At 41.8% G+C, this 20,420-nt stretch overlaps 2 long non-coding RNA genes across 3 annotated transcripts; both read left to right on the top strand.

Annotated features, from left to right (window-relative positions):
- Window positions 1-10,015: 10,015 nt before the first annotated feature.
- On the top strand, window positions 10,016-16,940 carry LOC120042552. Of its 2 annotated transcripts, none has more exons than XR_005476137.1 (3): window positions 10,016-10,133; window positions 16,705-16,754; window positions 16,876-16,940. It is a non-coding gene; the product is annotated as an uncharacterized LOC120042552 (long non-coding RNA). The 2 variants fall into 2 exon arrangements; XR_005476138.1 differs by having other exon boundaries at window positions 16,705-16,749; window positions 16,876-16,938.
- A 95-nt stretch (window positions 16,941-17,035) lies between these two features.
- On the top strand, window positions 17,036-17,509 carry LOC120042556. Its single transcript, XR_005476142.1, has 3 exons — window positions 17,036-17,122; window positions 17,216-17,314; window positions 17,437-17,509. It is a non-coding gene; the product is annotated as an uncharacterized LOC120042556 (long non-coding RNA).
- Window positions 17,510-20,420: the final 2,911 nt, after the last annotated feature.

Here is a 20,420-nt window from a genome sequence, read left to right as displayed (position 1 = left end):
AGCCTCAATTCATCTGGGCATGGTGCTGAAAGCATTCCACAGGGAAGCTGGCCCATGTTGACTCCAATGCTTCCCACAGTTGTGTCAAGTTGGCTGGATGTCCTTTGGATAGTGGATCATTCTTGATACACACGGGAAACTGTTTAGCATAAATAACTTGACACAAACCGGTGCACCTCGCATCTGCAACCATACCCTGTTCAAAGGCACTTAAATATTTTGTCTTGCCCATTCACCCTCTGAATGGCACACATACTTAATCCATGTCTCAATTGTCTCAAGCCTAAACCTGTCTCCTCCCCTTCATCTACACTGATTGAAGTGGATTTAACAAGTGATATCATTAAGGGATCATAGCTTTCACCTGGATTCACCTGGTTAGTCTATGTCATGGAAAGAGCAGGTGTCATTAATGTTTTGTACACTCAGTGTTTATAGTCTATAGATATCTAGTAATGAAGCCAAACAACTTGTAGAATTAAGGCACTGTTAACTATGGAGTCTCATTGAGTCCTGCATCTATTTACTACTGCCTCCACTGTAATTCCCTCTACTGCCTCCACTGTAGTTCCCTCTACTGCCTCCACTGTAGTTCCCTCTACTGCCTCCACTGTAGTTCCCTCTACTGCCTCCACTGTAATTCCCTCTACTGCTTCCACTGTAGTTCCCTCTACTGCCTCCATTGTAATTCCCTCTACTGCCTCCACTGTAATTCTCTCTACTGTCTCCACTGTAATTCCCTCTACTGCCTCCACTGTAATTCCCTCTACTGCTTCCACTGTAATTCCCTCTACAGCCTCCACTGTAATTCCCTCTACTGCCTCCACTGTTTTTCCCTCTACTGCCTCCACTGTAATGCCCTCTACTGCCTCCACTGTAGTTCCCTCTACTGCCTCCATTGTAATTCCCTCTACTGCCTCCACTGTAATTCTCTCTACTGCCTCCACTGTAATTCCCTCTACTGCCTCCACTGTAATTCCCTCTACTGCTTCCACTGTAATTCCCTCTACAGCCTCCACTGTAATTCCCTCTACTGCCTCCAGTGTAATTCCCTCTACAGCCTCCACTGTCATTCCCTCTACTGCCTCCACTGTAATTCCCTCTACTGCCTCCACTGTAGTTCCCTCTACTGCCTCCACTGTAGTTCCCTCTACTGCCTCCACTGTAATTCCCTCTACAGCCTCCACTGTAATTCCCTCTACTGCCTCCACTGTAATTCCCTCTACTGCCTCCACTGTAATTCCCTCTACTGCCTCCACTGTAATTCCCTCTACTGCCTCCACTGTAATTCCCTCTACTGCATCCAGTGTAATTCCCTCTACTTCCTCCACTGTAATTCTCTCTACTGCCTCCACTGTAGTTCCCTCTACTGCCTCCACTGTAGTTCCCTCTACTGCCTCCACTGTAGTTCCCTCTACTGCCTCCACTGTCATTCCCTCTACTGCCTCCACCCTCTACTGCCTCCACTGTAATTCCCTCTACTGCCATTACAACTGTACTTTCAACACCAAATCTATCCCTTGGACGCTCTCTTTCAAATGCTTCCATCCCTCTCTCTCTCTCAGGATCCCTTCTTCCTCCTCTTCATTCTCTCTCAGGATCCCTTCTTCCTCCTCTTCATTCTCTCTCAGGATCCCTTCTTCCTCCTCTTCATTCTCTCTCAGGATCCCTTCTTCCTCCTCTTCATTCTCTCTCAGGATCCCTTCTTCCTCCTCTTCATTCTCTCTCAGGATCCCTTCTTCCTCCTCTTCATTCTCTCTCAGGATCCCTTCTTCCCCCTCTTCATTCTCTCTCAGAATCCTCTCTTGCTCTTCTTCAATCTCTCAGGATCCTCTCTTCCTCTCTTCTTCAATCTCTCTCTCTGCCTCCTGGAACATCTCATTGGTGTAGTATCTACCTTCATTCATCATGACTACGTTGTTTATCTTCTCAAGTAGCTCAGTGACCTGAGAGGGATTCTGATCTCTTATTTCTGAGTAAAATGCTGAAGAGCTGAATGATAATTATCCAGAATGTATAAACGCAACATGTAAAGTGTTGGTCCTATGTTTCATGAGTTCAAATAAAATGAGCATATCAAGAAGCTGATTAAACAGCATGATCATTACACAGGTGCACTTTGTGCTGGGACAATAAAATGTGCAGTTTTGGCACACAACACAATGCCACATGTGTCTCAAGTTGAGACAGTACAACTGAATGCATTCAACTGAAATGTGTCTTCTGCATTTAACCCAACCCCTCTGAATCAGAGAGGTGTGGGGGGGCTGCCATAATCGACATCCACGTCTTCGGGCCGGGGAACAGTGGGCCTTGCTCAGGGGCAAAATTACAGATTTGTACCTTGTCAGCTCCGGGATTCAATCCAGCAAGCTTTTGGTTACTGGCCCAACGCTCTAACCACTAGGCTACCTGCCGTCCCTGGGAGCAAGCAATTGGCATGCTGACTCCAGATAATTTAATGTTAATTTCTCTACCATAAGCCTTCTCTAATGTTGTTTTAGAGAATTTGGCAGTGCGCCCAACCTGCATCACAACCGCAGACTACATGTAACCACGCCAGCACAGGACCTCCACATCCGGCTTCTTCACCTACAGGGATAGTCAGAGACCAGCCACCCGGACAGCTGATGAAACTGAGGAGTATTTCTGTCTGTAATAAAGCCCTTTTGTGGGGAAAAACTCATTCTGATTGGCTGGGCCGAGCTTCCCAGTGGGTGGGCCTGGCTCCCAAGTGGGAGGTCCTATGCCCTCCCAGGCCCACCCATGGATGTGCCCCTGCCAAATCATGTGAAATCCATAGATTAGGGCCTAAGTTATTTATTTCAATTGACTGATTTCCTTATATGAACTGTAACTCAATAAAATTGTTGAAATTGTGCATGTAGCATTTATATATTTGTTCAGTATATAACAGCTAAACTTTGCCCATCCAGCTCTCCTTTGGCCTTTTCACAGCCTGATGTAACACATGATGTAAAACTGCATTTGATTCAAAAGCTTTCCTCCCCAGAATGGTGTTTCCTAATAAACTCTTTCCAACTCCAGTCTTCCCCACCAGAACAATCCGGACCTCATGTTCTGTTGGATGAGTATAACCTTGATGTTCTTCCTGTTAGCACATTTACAAACAGAATTTTTCTGTTAAATATTTTGGATATGGAACAAGGGATGGTGGAACAAGGGATGGTATCAGTTCACGGTGTGAACAGACGAGAGAATGTGTTTCAGTTAAATAGTTTTAGGAAAATAGTTTTCCCTCCAGAAAATAAAATAATGTGACATCACAACATGAGAACTGTGAGGACTCAAGGTCTGCTACTGAACTGACGAAGATGATGCAGATCTCTTACTACTGCAGATAGTTGAATGAGGGCCATGCTTTAACGCTGGTAGAAAAACAGAACCACATGATCAGTTCAGGGTCAGATAATGCTTAATGCTATGGAGCGCCGATTGGGTCTTAAAGCACGTGGTCAAAACGTGATCTTTCTAATGCCACGCGTGTAAAGTAAGCAGGTTCATATAACACAGTGTTATATGATTAGAGTTAATGTTACACAAATTATTATTTTCAATGACGGCCTAGGAACAGTGGGTTAACTGCCTTGTTCAGGGGCAGAACAACAGATTTTTACCTTGTCAGCTCGGGGATTCTATCTAGCAACCTTTCGGTTACAGGTTCAACGCTCTAACAACTAGGCTACCTGCCTCCCCATTAGGGTTACACAGTGTTGTAGGTTTAGGGTTACACAGTGTTATAGGATTAGGGTTACACAGTGTTATAGGATTAGGTTTACACAGTGTTATAGGATTAGGGTTACACACAGTGTTACAGGATTAAGGTTACACACAGTGTTATAGGATTAGGGTTACACACAGTGTTACAGGATTAAGGTTACACACAGTGTTACAGGATTAGGGTTACACAGTGTTACAGGATTAGGGTTACACAGTGTTATAGGATTAGGGTTACACACAGTGTTACAGGATTAGGTTTACACACAGTGTTATAGGATTAGGGTTCCACACAGTGTTACAGGATTAAGGTTACACACAGTGTTATAGGATTAGGGTTACACAGTGTTATAGGATTAGGGTTACACACAGTGTTACAGGATTAGGGTTCCACAGTGTTATAGGATTAGGGTTCCACAGAGTGTTACAGGATTAGGGTTACACACAGTGTTACAGGATTAGGGTTCCACAGTGTTATATGATTAAGGTTACACACAGTGTTACAGGATTAGGGTTCCACAGTGTTATAGGATTAGGGTTCCACAGAGTGTTACAGGATTAGGGTTACACACAGTGTTACAGGATTAGGGTTACACACAGTGTTGTAGGATTAGGGTTACACACAGTGTTATAGGATTAGGGTTACACACAGTGTTATAGGTTTAGGGTTACACACAGTGTTGTAGGATTAGGGTTACACAGTGTTATAGGATTAGGGTTACACACAGTGTTACAGGATTAGGGTTACACACAGTGTTGTAGGATTAGGGTTACACAGTGTTACAGGATTAGGGTTACACAGTGTTATAGGATTAGGGTTCCACACAGTGTTGTAGGATTAGGGTTACACAGTGTTACAGGATTAGGGTTACACAGTGTTACAGGATTAGGGTTACACAGTGTTTTAGGGTTACATAGTGTTATAGGTTTAGGATTACACAGTGTTATAGATTTAGGGTTACACAGTATTATAGATTTAGGGTTACACAGTGTTATAGGATTAGGGTTACACAGTGTTGTAGGTTTAGGGTTACACAGTGTTATAGGATTAGGGTTACACAGTGTTATAGGATTACGGTTACACAGTGTTGTAGGATTAGGGTTACACACAGTGTTACAGGATTAGGGTTACACACAGTGTTATAGGATTAGGGTTACACAGTGTTGTAGGATTAGGGTTACACAGTGTTACAGGATTAGGGTTACACAGTGTTACAGGATTAGGGTTACACAGTGTTATAGGATTAGGGTTACACATGGTGTTACAGGATTAGGGTTACACACAGTGTTGTAGGATTAGGGTTACACAGTGTTACAGGATTAGGGTTACACAGTGTTATAGGATTAGGGTTACACAGTGTTATAGGATTAGGGTTACACAGTGTTATAGGATTAGGGTTCCACACAGTGTTGTAGGATTAGGGTTACACAGTGTTACAGGATTAGGGTTACACACAGTGTTACAGGATTAGGGTTACACATAGGGTAACACAGTTAGGCTACCAATACAGTCAATATCCACCAATCAGCATGTGTTAAATTCCCATGTCCAAATCATCCCAAAATGTCTAAAATTGATTATGTAGCTCAATCAAGTAACTTTAAGATGACTTATTAAAACATTCTTATTTAGGGGATATTGACTTAGGCCTAGGTATGTTTTGTTCCCGAGTGAAGACCCAAGACCCAGCCAGGTGATGACCTGAGGAATACTGACTAACCAGCTGTTATTCATGGATACAGCCAGGTGATGACCTGAGGAATACTGACTAATCAGATGTTATTCATAGATACAGCCAGGTGATGACCTGAGGAATACTGACTAATCAGCTGGTATTCATAGATACAGCCAGGTGATGACCTGAGGAATACTGACTAATCAGCTGGTATTCATAGATACAGCCAGGTGATGACCTGAGGAATACTGACTAATCAGCTGTTATTCATAGATACAGCCAGGTGATGACCTGAGGAATACTGACCAATCAGCTGTTATTCATAGATACAGCCAGGTGATGACCTGAGGAATACTGACTAATCAGATGTTGTTCATAGATACAGCCAGGTGATGACCTGAGGAATACTGACTAATCAGCTGTTATTCATAGATACAGCCAGGTGATGACCTGAGGAATACTGACCAATCAGCTGTTATTCATAGATACAGCCAGGTGATGACCTGAGGAATACTGACCAATCAGATGTTATTCATAGATACAGCCAGGTGATGACCTGAGGAATACTGACTAATCAGCTGTTATTCATAGATACAGCCAGGTGATGACCTGAGGAATACTGACTAATCAGCTGTTATTCATAGATACAGCCAGGTGATGACCTGAGGAATACTGACTAATCAGCTGTTATTCATAGATACAGCCAGGTGATGACCTGAGGAATACTGACCAATCAGCTGTTATTCATAGATACAGCCAGGTGATGACCTGAGGAAAACTGACTAACCAGCTGTTATTCATAGATACAGCCAGGTGATGACCTGAGGAATACTGACTAATCAGCTGTTATTCATAGATACAGCCAGGTGATGACCTGAGGAATACTCTGCTTTACACCTCTGAAGCCCCCCAGTTATGTGACATACTGTGTGTGTATTAATATTCATTATGGATCCCCATTAGCTCTTGCCAAAGCAGTAGCTAATCTTCCTGGGGTCCTGTTTAAATGAAGGCATTGAATACAATTTAAAACATTAAAATACATTTTACAACACACCAAATGTGTGCTCTCAGGTCACCACTCTACCACAGCACAAAGTCCATATGTACGTGTGTGTATAGTGTGTATGTTATCATGTGTATGTGTGTATGCTTGTTTGTACCTGTGTGTGTGTCTCTTCACGGTCCCAAATACACATAAGGTGTATTTTTATATGTTATTTCTATCTAATTCTACTGCCTGCATCAGTTACCTGATGTGGGATAGAGTTCCATGTAGTCATGGCTTTATGTAATACTGTGCGCCTCCAATAGTCTGTTCTGGACTTGGGGACAGTGAAGAGACCTCTGGTGGCATGTCTTGCATGGGTGTCCAAGCTGTGTGCTAGTAGGTTAAACAGACAGCTTGGTGCATTCAACATGGCAATACTTCTTTGAAAAATAAGTAATGATGAGGTCAATCTCTCCTCCACTTCGAGCCAGGAGAGATTGACCGCAAATTATGTTGGCTCTCAGTGTATATTTAATGGCCAGCTGTGCTGTCCCGTTCTAAACCAATTGTAATTGTACAAGGTTAAATAACAGTTCACAAGTTACATTTCAAGCCCAATTATCTCAAAATATACTTGTTTAAAGTCCTCTTCTTTACACCTCTGAAGCCCTCCCATGTCATGGTATATTTTCATAGAACTGTATGCGCAGAGGAGGCTGGTGGGATGAGCTATGGGAGGATGGGCTCATTGTAATGGCTAGAATGAAATTAATGGAATGGAGTCAAACATTTGGTTTCCATTCGTTTTATGTGTTTTATACCGTTCCATTTATTCCATTCCAGTCCATCCTCCTATAGCTCCTCCCACCAGCCTCCTCTGGTACGGTGTCATTGAATATCCTTTACTGAATCAAAGTGTATCGATGTGAACAATCCCTCTGTAAATATTGATGTACATTTTTACTTTCTGCATTTCTTTTTACCGTTTATGTTGATATTTTTACTGGGAAAAAGGTAGATATTCACAACTACATAGCCTCTATAGCTCATGAAGCATTGTGGAGATACATAGACACATTGTAGACCAACTAGTGCATAAATAAAACATGGAATGGAATCCTGAGTGTGTCAGTTATCAGTATAATGAAACCACGGACTGGACTTCTGTAATGATCACTGTAGACTACACTACAGTAGTTATCAGTATAATGAAACCATGGACTGGACTTATGTAATGATCATTGTAGACTACACTACAGTAGTTATCAGTATAATGAAAACATGGACTGGACTTATGTAATGATCATTGTAGACTACACTACAGTAGTTATCAGTATAATGAAAACATGGACTGGACTTATGTAATGATCATTGTAGACTACACTACAGTAGTTATCAGTATAATGAAAACATGGACTGTACTTCAGTAGTGTTCACTAGAAGGATACACTACAGTACACACATAAATAAGAGTGTCTTGACAAATCAAGGTATCTGTCCAGCACTGCCTCTATACTCTCATAATATAATGCTGATGGCTGCTGTATTATGCTAGCATGCGGACTGGGATATGTTCCGGGTAGCTTCCGAGAATAATATTGACGAATATACTGAGACGGTGACTGTGTTTATAAAGAAGTGTATAGGAGATGTTGTACCCACTGTGACTATTAAAACCTACCCTAACCAGAAACCGTGGATAGATGGCAGCATTCGAGGAAAACTGAAAGGTACACCATCATCATGTGATTTAGTTGATCATTTTCTTGTCAGTCATTTTTAAATGAAATTATAGTTAACAATTGTAGAATTGAGTTCATTTCAGACAGTCTATAGACTGTAGTATACACCGCTCCACCATTTTAGGCCATATGTATCTGACGGAGAACAGTGATTCATCAACCTCACAAGTAGCCTAGTAATTCATAAACACTTGACCCATTTAATCAAGAACAAGTGGTGTTTCAGATCCTCTTGATTTTACAGTTACGGTACGAACTTATCAGATCTCACAACGCCTGTAGAAGTATTTATTACGTCAGGAAACCCATTTATGTAACATAGCAATCTTGGTAACGCTTCATTTTAAGGGGTCCATATTATAGTATAATTATATATGTGATTACACTAACAAGTATTGTCATTAATTGTAATAATTAATAGTTACACTGTAATAACAACATGCAACTGGTTGTAATTGCAGTCTGTAGGTACAGGGATGTAACAATGAATGCTTCTTACAAGGGTTGTTATGGTGACCATATTACAGCCACACTGGAGGTCACGAGTCATGATGCCAGTCAGAGTCCACGTGATCGTTTAGTCACGGTAATTAGGCTTCTCTAAGCTCTGATGCTGCAAATGGTCATTAGTAGCCTACCGAACTTGCTAACTGCCTGGTACTCCGCACTCTATTGTCCCTCTAATCACTCTGACATCAATGCAAATTTAATCGAAAATCTAAGAAAAACCACTTGATGAGCCCATGAGCTCAACATTTCTATATGCTATGCAATTGCGTGAGAAAACAGTGATGTTAAAAGAGGAGATCCCATCAGTTTTCTATAGGCTAGGCTTACTATATTTATTTCTCAACTTGCCTAATATTAAGCAAATGAAGTTGGAAGCGACTTATGGTAGAGAAATGAACATTCAATTCTCTGGCAGCAGCTCTGGTTGACATTCCTGCAGTCCGCATACCAATTGCACAATCCCTCAGAACTTCAGACGTCTGTGGCATTGTGTTGTGACAAATATGCACATTTTAGTGGCCTTTTGTCCCCAGCAAAAGGTGCACCTGTGTAATGATCATGCTAGTTAATCAGTTTCTTGATATGGTGCACCTTTCAATGTGGATAGATTATCTTGGCAATGGAGAAATGCTCACTTTTTTTGTTGTTGGGGCATACAGAACATTTCCCGGGACCTTTAACTTCAGCTCATGAAACATGGGACCAACCTTTTACATGTTGCGAATTTTTGTTCAGTATAGTTTATTACAAATATAGCCGTATACAGTCCTCCAGATATCTGTTGACAAGGACATACATCACTGTGTATTTGTTACACTGTACATACAAAAATGGCCAAACATTTTTTTGTTTGTTGCCATTTTCCATTGTTACTAACTTGTACTGGTTGAAAGTATGATTAAAGAAGAAGAAAAATGTGTATTTTTTGCAAACCATGTTTAGTACTTCTAAAAGAGACAATGACAAATTCATGGTTCAACAAGATATTATAGTCATCAAATGGCAGAATTTTAGCATTGATATACTTATGATACAGTACTTTACAGCTTTGATTGGTCACAGAATATATGACATGAAGGGGTGATGTAATTATCTGAATTACTGTAGATTATGGTTATAGGTCCAATGGGTGTTGTTCATATACCACTCTGACTCAAAATCAATATATTAGATACATACTATTTATCAGCATATTGACAGATTATTGCTATCAACTGCTGGTTGCAAGTTATTTTACCCTGTTTGTTTCTTTTGGAACAATGGCAATTAAGTTGATTAAATTTAAGAATAGATAGATGGGCTACCACTGGTGTCACAGGCATCACAGGTCTTGACCACCATGTTGCGATGCTTCTTTAGGATCACGTTGTTGTTGTCAGCGTAGAAGAGTACAGAGATGGGACTGAGCTTGGTGGTTGTGCAGCACGCTTTGGGAACCTCATCCGGCTTCAGAAGGTGAACCTGCCATTGAAAACGGTAAATCAGACTCATTCATACATGCACTTTCATATAGTCAATGATAATATCCTGTTATAAAAGAGATATGGGTTATTTAAGCAGTAAGGCCCAAGGAGGGGTGGTATATTGGCGATATACTACAAACCTCAGTGGTGCCTTATTGCTATTATAACACCTACTCATTCAAGGGTTTTTCTTTATTTTGACTATTTATTTAACCTTTATTTAACCAGTAAGGGCTCATTGAGATTTAAAATCTCCTTTTCAAGAGCGTCCTGGCCAAGATAGGCAGCACCAAGTCATTACAAAAATACAGACAAACAACATGAAAAACTACAAGTAATCTAGTAGAAACCATTGAATTCACAAGAGTATAACAAAAATCAAAAACAGCAAATTAAAAACATTGACAGGTCAGGGAATCAGTCTCAAGATCATTCATCAGTGATTTAAAAATACCAATCGGGACAAGTTCTTCCAGTTTAAAAGTATTTTGTAAGGCGTTCCAAGACGATGGCGCAGGTATCATTTCTGAACAATAAAAATGCCCAAATAAAAAGGTAGTAAACCCAAAATGGCTTAATAAATCAAAGTATACCAGTGACTGAGCCTACGAGTGACTAGAGAAGGTCAGCCAACCCTGGTATACAAAGTGCAGTGGTGCATAAGGGTTTTGCAGTTTTGCAAAATACATGTCAAAGTACCATGGTAAAGGGTGTCAATTGATCTCAAACACTGAGCGGAAGCATTCATATATAAAATATCCCCAGTCTAGTAAAGGCATAAATGTAGCTGATACTAGCCTCCTTCTGGCTTCAAAAGAAAAACAGGCCTTATTCCTAAAATAAAATCCCAATTTCAGCTTCAATTTTTTTGTAAGTTGTTGAATATGCAATTAAAATTCCAAGATATTTATATGAGGTTACAACCTCAATCTCCTTGCCCTGACAGGTAGTAATAGGTGAAAGGTTCAGAGGTCTATTTCTTGCTTTAGAAAACACCATTAGTTTAGTTTTGTCAGTATTGAGGATAAGCTTCAATTGACACAAGGTATGTTGAACAGTATAAAAAGCAGTTTGCAAGTTCTGGAAAGCTTTTGTAAGAGACGAGGCACAACTGTAAATAACAGTATCATCAGCATAAAAATGAAGTTGCGCATTTTGGACATTTTTGTCTAAATCATTTATATAAATAGTGAATAAGAGAGGACCAAGTACAGAGCCTTGGGGCACACCATTAAAAACAGACAATTTAACAGACATAAGCCCATCAAATTGAGTGCACTGAGTTCTATCAGATAGATAGTTAGCAAACCATGCAACTGCATGCTCTGAAAGACCTACACTCGACAATCTCTGCCTTAGTATAGCATGATCAACTGTATCCTTAGAGAGATCAATAAAAAGTGAGAGACAGTGTTTTTTGTCAAGGGCTTCAGTGATATCATTTAAAAGCTTCATGGCTGCTGTAATTGTGCTATGCTTCTTCCTGAAGCCCAATTGGTACATTGATGAAATAGAGTTAGTAAATAAAAAACTATTTTAGCTGTTCACTCACAAGGGTTTTAAGTAATTTCACCAGGGGTGACAGCTTTGAGATTGGCCTATAATTATTTAAAAGAGTTGGATCTCCCACTTTTAAAAGTGGTAGGACTGTCACGGTTTTCTAAAGTTGAACCCAGAAGCAGACCAGGACAAGGAGAGTAAGACGAAGGTGAGTATTTATTTACAAGTTTGAATGTAGTGATAGAAAAATCCAAGTGACGGAGCGGGCAGCGGAGGTGAGTTGATGGGATTGAATAGGCAGATCCAATGAAGTAACTGAAGTCACCGACGACCAGGTAGGGATGAGATGAGTGTTCCGGGTGAATGACTGTAGACAGAAAAAACGGAAGTGAGTTCAAGGCAAGCAAAACGTACAAAACAACAAAACAAACTCTATCAAACTGGAGGCTGATACACTGGCACAACATACTGTTCATGGCTAACGATCCGGCAGGGAATGGATGTCAGGTCAGTGCTTATGAAGTGGAGGGGTGATGATCAGGACCAGGTGTGCAGATAGTGGATTGGAAACAGGTGCGGTAAATCAGAGATCTCCCAACCAGCTACGTCGCCCGGCAACCAGACAGGGTGCGTTCCAGGACACCGGAAAAAACACTCCAGGACAGAACACAGGCAAAAACAGACTCAGGAAGCGGGATTCGTGACAAGGACAAATGCTAATTTCCAGATTTTCGGAATATCATTACATTCCAGGGTTAGATTGAACCGATATGTAAGTGGTTCAGCTATGAAATCAGCTGCCAGATTTAAAAAGCAGGGATCCAAATGATCAAGACCTGCAGGCTTTCTCTGATCTAAGGATTTCAGGGCTTTATGTACCACCTGCACTGAGAATGGCAAAAAGCAAAAAGTTTGACCAGCTCTCACTGGTTCATCCACACAGGGTTGTACAGAGACAGAGGACACTGGTTCATCCACACAGGGTTGTACAGAGACAGAGCACACTGAATCAAACAGCCTACCAGATGATACAAAGTGCTCATTGAAACAATTCAGCATTTCAGTTTTGTCATATACAGCAAGAGAGTCCTTCAAAACACATGACGGTAATTCATTAACATTACTGTTACCAGACATAGACTTAATAGCCTTCCAAAACTTTCTAGGGTCATTCAGGTTATCAGTGGAAACAGACATAAAATATTCAGACTTGACCTTCCTGAGAAGAAAAGAACACTTGTTTCGTAACTGCCTAAAAATAAGCCAATCAGCATCAGAACATGATTTCCTTGCTTTAGCCCAGGCTAGATTACGGTAGTGAATAATACAAGACAGCTCAGAAGAAAACCATGGATTATCCCGCCCTTTAACCCTGAACCTGCGGAATGGGGCATGTGTGTTTACTATTTGGAAAAAAACATCATTAAAGAATATCCAGGCAGTTTCCACATCAGGGATAAACTCAATCTTGCTCCAGTCAAAATAAAACAAATCATGAAAGAAAGCCTGCTCATTACAACACTTCAAATTTCTCTTACGAATAAAACATGGGTTTGTCTTAGGAACCTTAGTATTTCTAACAGCATAATGGTCACTTAAATCATTACAAAAAACACCAACCGCAGAATATTTATGTGGAACATTTGTTAATATCAAATCAATCAGGGTAGATTTATCTGGGCATTTAAGATTTGGGCGAGTGGGTGAAACATTTTTAAATCATCAGACACCGGTTTTAACCAACACCAATTGAGATCACCAATCAAGAACATTTCACTGTAAAGAAGTTTAGACATAAAGTGCGTCAAAGAAGAAAATGCTATTTTCTACATTGTTGAATAATAGTGTAGACATCAAAACTATGAAATAACACAAATGGAATCATGTAGTAACCAAAAAAGTGTGAAACATATCAAAACATATCATACTGTATATTTGAGATTCTTCAAATAGCCACCCTTTGCCTTGATGACAGCTTTGCACACTCTTGGCATTCTCTCACCCAACTTCACGTGGAATGCTTTTCCAACAGTCTTGAAGGAGTTCCCACATATGCTGAGCACTTGTTGGCTGTTTTTCCTTTACTCTGCGGTCCTACTCATCTCAAAACATCTCAATTTGGTTGAGGTCGGGGGATTGTGGAGGCCAGGTCATCTGATGCAGCACTCCGTCACTCTCCTTCTTGGGAAAATAGCCCTTACACAGCCTGGAGGTGTGTTGGGTCATTGTCCTGTTGAAAAACAAATGAATTCTCCTGAGTAGCGCAGTGGTCTAAGGTAAGCTGTGCAGTTAGAGATCCTGGTTGGAGTCCAGGCTCTGTCGCAGCCGGGCCGCGACCGGGAGACCCATGGGGCGGCACACAATTGGCCCAGCGTTGTCCGGGTTAGGGGAGGGTTTGGCCGGCAGGGATGTTCTTGTCCCATCGAGCTCTAGCGACTCCTGTGGCGAGCCGGGCGCAATGCACACTGACAGCGTTGCCAGGTGTATGGTGTTTCCTCCGACCCATTGGTGCGCCTGGCTTCCGGGTTAAGCAGGCATTGTGTCAAGAAGCAGTGCGGCTTGGCTGGGTTGTGTTTTGGAGGACGCACGGCTCTCGACCTTCGCCTCTCCCGAGTCCATACGGGAGTTGCAGCGATGAGACAAGACTGTAACTACCAATTGGATACCACGAAAAAGGTGTAAAAGTAACAAACAATTGTTTTTATTTTTTTATAATAATTTATTTAAACAAATGATAGTCCCACTAAGCCCAAACCAGATGGGATGACGTATAGCTGCAGAATGCTGTTGTAGCCATATTGGTTAAGTGTGAATTCTAAATAAATCACAGACAGTGTCAACAGCAAAGCACCCCCACACCATATACCCTCCTCCTCAATGCTTTATGGTAGGAAATACACATGCAGAGATCATCTGTTCACCCACACCGCATCTCACAAAGACATGGCAGTTGGAACCAAAAATCTCAAATTTGGGCTCCAGACCAAAGGACAAATTGATTGTGTTTCATGGCCCAAGTAAGTCTCTTCTTCTTATTGGTGTCCTTTTAATAGTGGTTTCTTTGCAGCAATTCAACTATAAAGGCCTGATTCACACAGTCTCCTCTGAACAGTTGATGTTGAGATGTGTCAGTTACTTGAACTCTGTGAAGCATTTATTTGGGCAGCAATATCTGAGGCTGGTAACTCTAATGAACTTATCCTCGGCAGCAGAGGTAACTCTGGGTCTTCCATTGCTGTGGTGATCCTCATGAGAGCCAGTTTCATCATAGTGCTTGATTGTTTTTGCAACTACACTTGAAATATTCCATATTGACTGACCTTCATGTCATAAAATAATGATTTCTCTTTGCTTATTTGAGCTGTTCTTGCCATAATATGGACTTGGTATTTTGCCAAATAGGGCTATCTTCTGTATACCCCCCCACCTTGTCACAACACAATTGATTGTGTCAAACGCATTAAAAAGGAAAGAAATTCCACTTTTAAGAAGGCACACCTGTTAATTGAAATGCATTCCAGGTGACTTTCTCATGAAGCTGGTTGAGAGAATATCAAGAGTGTGCAAAGCTGTCATCAAGGCAAAGGGTGGCTACTTTGAAGAATCTAAAATATATTTGCTTTTGTTTAACACTTTTTTGGTTACTACATGATTCCATATGTGTTATTTCATTGTTTTGATGTCTTCACTATTTTTCTAAAATGTAGAAAATAGTAAAAATAAAGAAAACCCCTTGAATGAGTAGGTGTTCTAAAACTTTTGACCGGTAGTGTAGAGCCTTCAGTGCTTTTTTTCCGTGGGCTGTGGCCCCCTCTTGTCTGAATTTGGTCAATATGTCCTCCAAAAGACTTTATAGCCCACTGTGGAAAAGACTATACTTTCAGGAGTTAAACAACACAATAAAAAATCACCTTGTTTGTCTCATTCTTCCAATCTAGCTAGTGACTTTATAAAACACAATATTTGGTATTTGTATTTTATATTATACCAACAATATAGGAAAGTATCTGGTGGCAAAATAGCCAAAAACATAAAATTAGTAATTCATTCAAGGTTATCAATAGAACATTATGTCAGAAAATAATAATCTAAACCCAATGTCTCTACCATATATGGTTGAAAAGTTACCGATGATTTACTCTGAGATTTAACTTCACAACACCAAATATGGAACACATACAACCAAGTGCGGTGCAGTCTAAACTAGTAATGGTCACAGCAAATGATCATTATTATTTCATCAACACTGTCAAGTACAAGTATATGAATGTTATAATATTGTAGATAACAAGCTAATGATTAATTCTATGTAATTTCTAATGACATCAGGCAAAGAAAACGATGTTTGGACATTAATTTCGTAGCTCCCTCTTGAATTGACCCTTTTTCTCTCTACATTGTATAGCAAGTAAGTGACTATATAAAAATAATATATGTCATTCATCAGACTTTTATCCAAAGCGACTTACAATAAAACCTGCTGTCGTTTATGTATGGGTGGTGACGGGAATCGAACCCACTACCCTGGCTTTGCAAGCGTCATGCTCTATCATGGTCATGGGTGCACCTCAGCCACGTTTAAGGTCCTAAACGATATCTTAACCGCCATCGATAAGAAACAATACTGTGCAGCCGTATTCATTGACCTGGCCAAGGCTTTTGACTCTGTCAATCACCACATCCTTACCGACAGACTCAACAGCCTTGGTTTCTCAAATGATTGCCTCGCCTGGTTCATTAACTAATTCTCCGATAGAGTTCAGTGTGTAAAATCGGCTTCCTGTAGCCTGGGCCTCTGGCAGTCTCTATGGGGGTGCCATAGGGTTCAATTCTTGGGCCGACTCTTCTCTGTATACATCAATGATGTCGCTCTTGCTGCTGGTGAGTCTCTGATCCACCTCTACGCAGATGACACCATTCTGTATACTTCTGGCCCTTCTTTGGACACTGTGTTAACTACCCTCCAGACGAGCTTCAATGCCATACAACTCTCCTTCCGTGGCCTTCGATTGCTCTTAAATACAAGTAAAACTAAATGTATGCTCATTGGTCACTGATTTTGAATGCTTGTTTTGTTGTCGTAGGGTTGGGAGGAGGACATGCTGCCTGAGGAGAGGGAGGTTCCTCTGGTAAAGTGAGTTCCTCTAAATGTCTGTGTAGTCTGGGCTTGTCAGATGCTGAAGGATAGTGGTCATAATGCTGCTATCCCCCATTGACTCTAATGGTTGACATGCTCCAATCCCTCCCTTTCACAGCCTCTACCTTACCACCAAGAGAGTGGAGGACATCGCCCTGAGGCTCGTCTCCCTGCGCCAGGCCATCACTGTGAGTGGACACACTTTTCTTTTTCTCTCTGTGACTTCTTGTTCTCTCCTAGAGGAAGATGTCTCACCCTAACTCTTCCCTCTCCCCTAGACCCTGCTTGGTTCCACCCTGAGCAGGAACCATCTGTTTGTGGCGGGAAAGGTCCTCCTGGGCGCACTGGTTCAGGCCAACCACATGGTAACTCACTAACGCATTCTCTGTCAAGGGAAAGAGAGCACCCCTGAGGTGAAATGTGTTCTGTTCACTAAGATGCTCTTTTCTTTGTCATAGGACGAGGCCAAGTTCATCCGTACTTATAACGACTTTGTGGACTACCTGAGTGACCCCTCCAAGCGGAATGACATTGAGAGGGAGCTGGCTGAGGCAAAGGTGAGTTCATTAACTCTTTCAAGTCTCACTGAGTTCTTCCACATGCATGTCTTCTATACATCACAGTAGCTGATCTATATGAAATCATTCCTATTTTCTCCAAACGTGTTTTCTTGTCCTAGATCCATCATGTGAACATGATAGATGTCCTCTTTGAGCTGGTGCTGTTTGGGATGATGACAGCTCAGAAGTCCCTGATGGTCGTAAGTAGCATCTCACTGGTACATGTTTTGATATCTCTCTATTAGCAGTTTCACTTAAATTCCTCTTCTCTTCTATTCTCTCCTCTTTTCTCCTCCTTTGTTTCCTTTAGCACGCCGGTGGGTTTGTGGAGCATCTGTACGCTCTCCTGTACTCCTTCCTGCCTACTGCTGCCAACATGGAGCCAGAGGCTGACAGATACCTGCTGCTGCTCAATGTAAGAGTCAAGAGGTTACTTCCTGTTTACTTCCATATTCTTAGTGTACTTCCTTTTTACTTCCTTATTCATGGTTAACCAGGTTCCAATGTCATTTTAGGGGGAGTATTTCTAATTGTCTCTCTCCTCTTGATAAGCTAGTAACTCAGAGCCATTTTCTATGTGTTGTGTGGTGTTCTCTTCAGGGCGGGCTGATGGCTCTGCTAGATGACATGTTTCTGGCCTGGTACTTTAACCCAGAGTCTCTGGTCACGGAGCTCTCCAGCCTCCTGGAGTACCACTTGGAGAACCTCATGGCCAGCATGTAGTCCTACTGCAGGGACCATACTCCTTTCTCCTTCTCTCTCTCTTTTGAAGGATTTGAGGACTTGAAGTGCTTTATTGAACCCTGATTAGTTAACACCCATTAATTTAATGTATTCTCTTGTTTTCTCTCCCCACAGGATTCTTGTGACACTTTGCCACCCAAGAGGGATCTAGACACCAATGCACTACATTACTTTGCACTGAATTTGAAATGTTTAAATAGTCTGTCATGGAAAGAGCAGGTGTCCTCAATGTTTTGTATTATCAGTGTGTGTAGTAACCTGGTACAGTATAAAGTTTACCACTAGAGGGGGTAATTGCTTCAGTCTTGAATGTTACTTCTCACTATCCCTACTCTACATTAACAGTCGGCAATTGTAGACTCCGGTAACTTGGGTATCTTAGTTTTTTATATTTGCCATTAATGTCTGAACCATTTACCATCTTTCCCACTGAAACCAGTAATGTTAGCGTTCATGTGAGAGAGGGTGTAGTAGTTCATACTGACCACTAGTTGGATCCACTAATTGTGGACGACATCCTTGTCTATAGTCGAAGCAAAGAGGAGCACGACCGAAACCTCCGCGCGATGCTGCAAAGGTCCCGCGAGAGAGGAGTCCGGCTCAACCCGAGAAGAGCACAGTCGGCGCTACAGAGGTCAGCTACTTCGGACATCTTCTCACAGCGACTGGAATCAAGCCAGATCCACAGAAGATCTCAACCATAAAAGAAATGGAGCCACCAAAGAACCGTGCAGAGCTGGAAACAGTGCTTGGCATGGTCAACTACTTAGCCAAGTTCGCACCCAGCCTCTCCAATGCTAATGCACCCCTGCATCAACTGCTAAAGCAGTCCAGTGAGTTTCTCTGGGACAAGCAACACGACATTGCTTTCCAGAAATGTGAAAGACTTGATCACGAGAGAACCAGGACCAATCCTTGCCTACTACGACCCCGACAAAGAGCTCAGACTCCAAGTAGACGCATCGAAGTATGGACTAGGTGCAGTGCTACTGTAAGAAGGAAAGCCCATCGGCTACGCTTCCAAATCTCTCACAGATTGTGAAATCAACTACGCTCAAATTGAAAAGGAGCTCTATGCCATTCTGTTCGGATGTAAACGTTTCCATCAGTACGTATATGGACGACAAGTCATTGTGGAATCCGATATGTCTTGAACGACGCCCCTCAAACACCAAAGAGCCAATGTTACCTCACTGTATCCCAGACCGACCCTGGCAGGTCGTGGCAACCGATCTGTTCACCTGGAACAACGAGAACTACATCGTAACAGTTGACTACTACAGCAGATACTTCGAACTCGACAAGCTTCACAGCACCACATCTGCAGCTGTGATACACAAGCTGAAAGCAGCCTTTGCCAGGCATGGCATTGTAGAGACTTTAATATCTGACAATGGGCCCTGTTACAAATCAAATGAGTTTGAATCCTTCACAAAAGCATGGGAGTTTACACGTCACCACAAGCCCACATTACCCTCAAAGTAATGGCCTTGCTGAAAAATCAGTGCAGATTGCTAAATCACTCATGGATAAAGCAAAAGCAGACAAGAGAGACCCCTACCTCAGTATCCTTGAATACCGCAACACTCCAGATGACAACTTAAAATCACCAGCCCAGCTGTTGATGAGCCGCAGACTTCGCTCAATCCTTCCCAGCACCAACCAGCAGCTACAACCTGAGGTCGTCAGCTACAAGGAAATGCATGAAAAACGTGCACAGAGACAACAACAACAAAAGCGATACTACGACAGGTCAGCTAGACCACTGCCACCACTGATCGACGGAGAGTCAGTTTGAATCCAGGAGCATGGCCTCTGGAAGCCAGCAGTCGTCATCCAGCCAGCTAACACTGAACGTTCATAGCACGTCCTCACCGCAGAAGGAGCGGTGTACCGCCGCAATCGTCGTCACCTACTGAACACAAAAGAACAACACACTGATGAGATGAACTGTTCCCCTGAAAGAGAACGTGATGAACTAAACACACACACATCACAACATACACCATACTTACCTGCAACACCACAAGAACTGTTGACTGACACAGAAGCATGCTCAGCATCATATCGCACAAGGTCAGGAAGAGAGGTCAAGCCCAGAGCTGTCCTAGACCTGTGAAATGTCAAAGGGTGTAGGCGGATCGCTTACCTAAAAGAGTTCCACACTGTAAACTTGTTATTGAAAGTTCACTTGAAATGCTTTGGTATTGTATTTGTTTGAAATGTTAAGATGTATTTCTACTGTGAAAGCTGAGTTGCTGAGAGTCCCTTGTTCGAAAAGTAACAGTATATTGGATCATTGTTTCAGAGTCTATGTTGATTCAGTTGGTGTAGTATGCAATATAAATGGTTACTTACC

Source organism: Salvelinus namaycush, unplaced genomic scaffold (genome assembly GCF_016432855.1).
Source record: "Salvelinus namaycush isolate Seneca unplaced genomic scaffold, SaNama_1.0 Scaffold71, whole genome shotgun sequence".
Lineage (NCBI taxonomy): Eukaryota > Metazoa > Chordata > Actinopteri > Salmoniformes > Salmonidae > Salvelinus > Salvelinus namaycush.
Note: the sequence above shows the minus strand (reverse complement) of the source record. Positions and strands in the feature narration are given on the sequence as shown.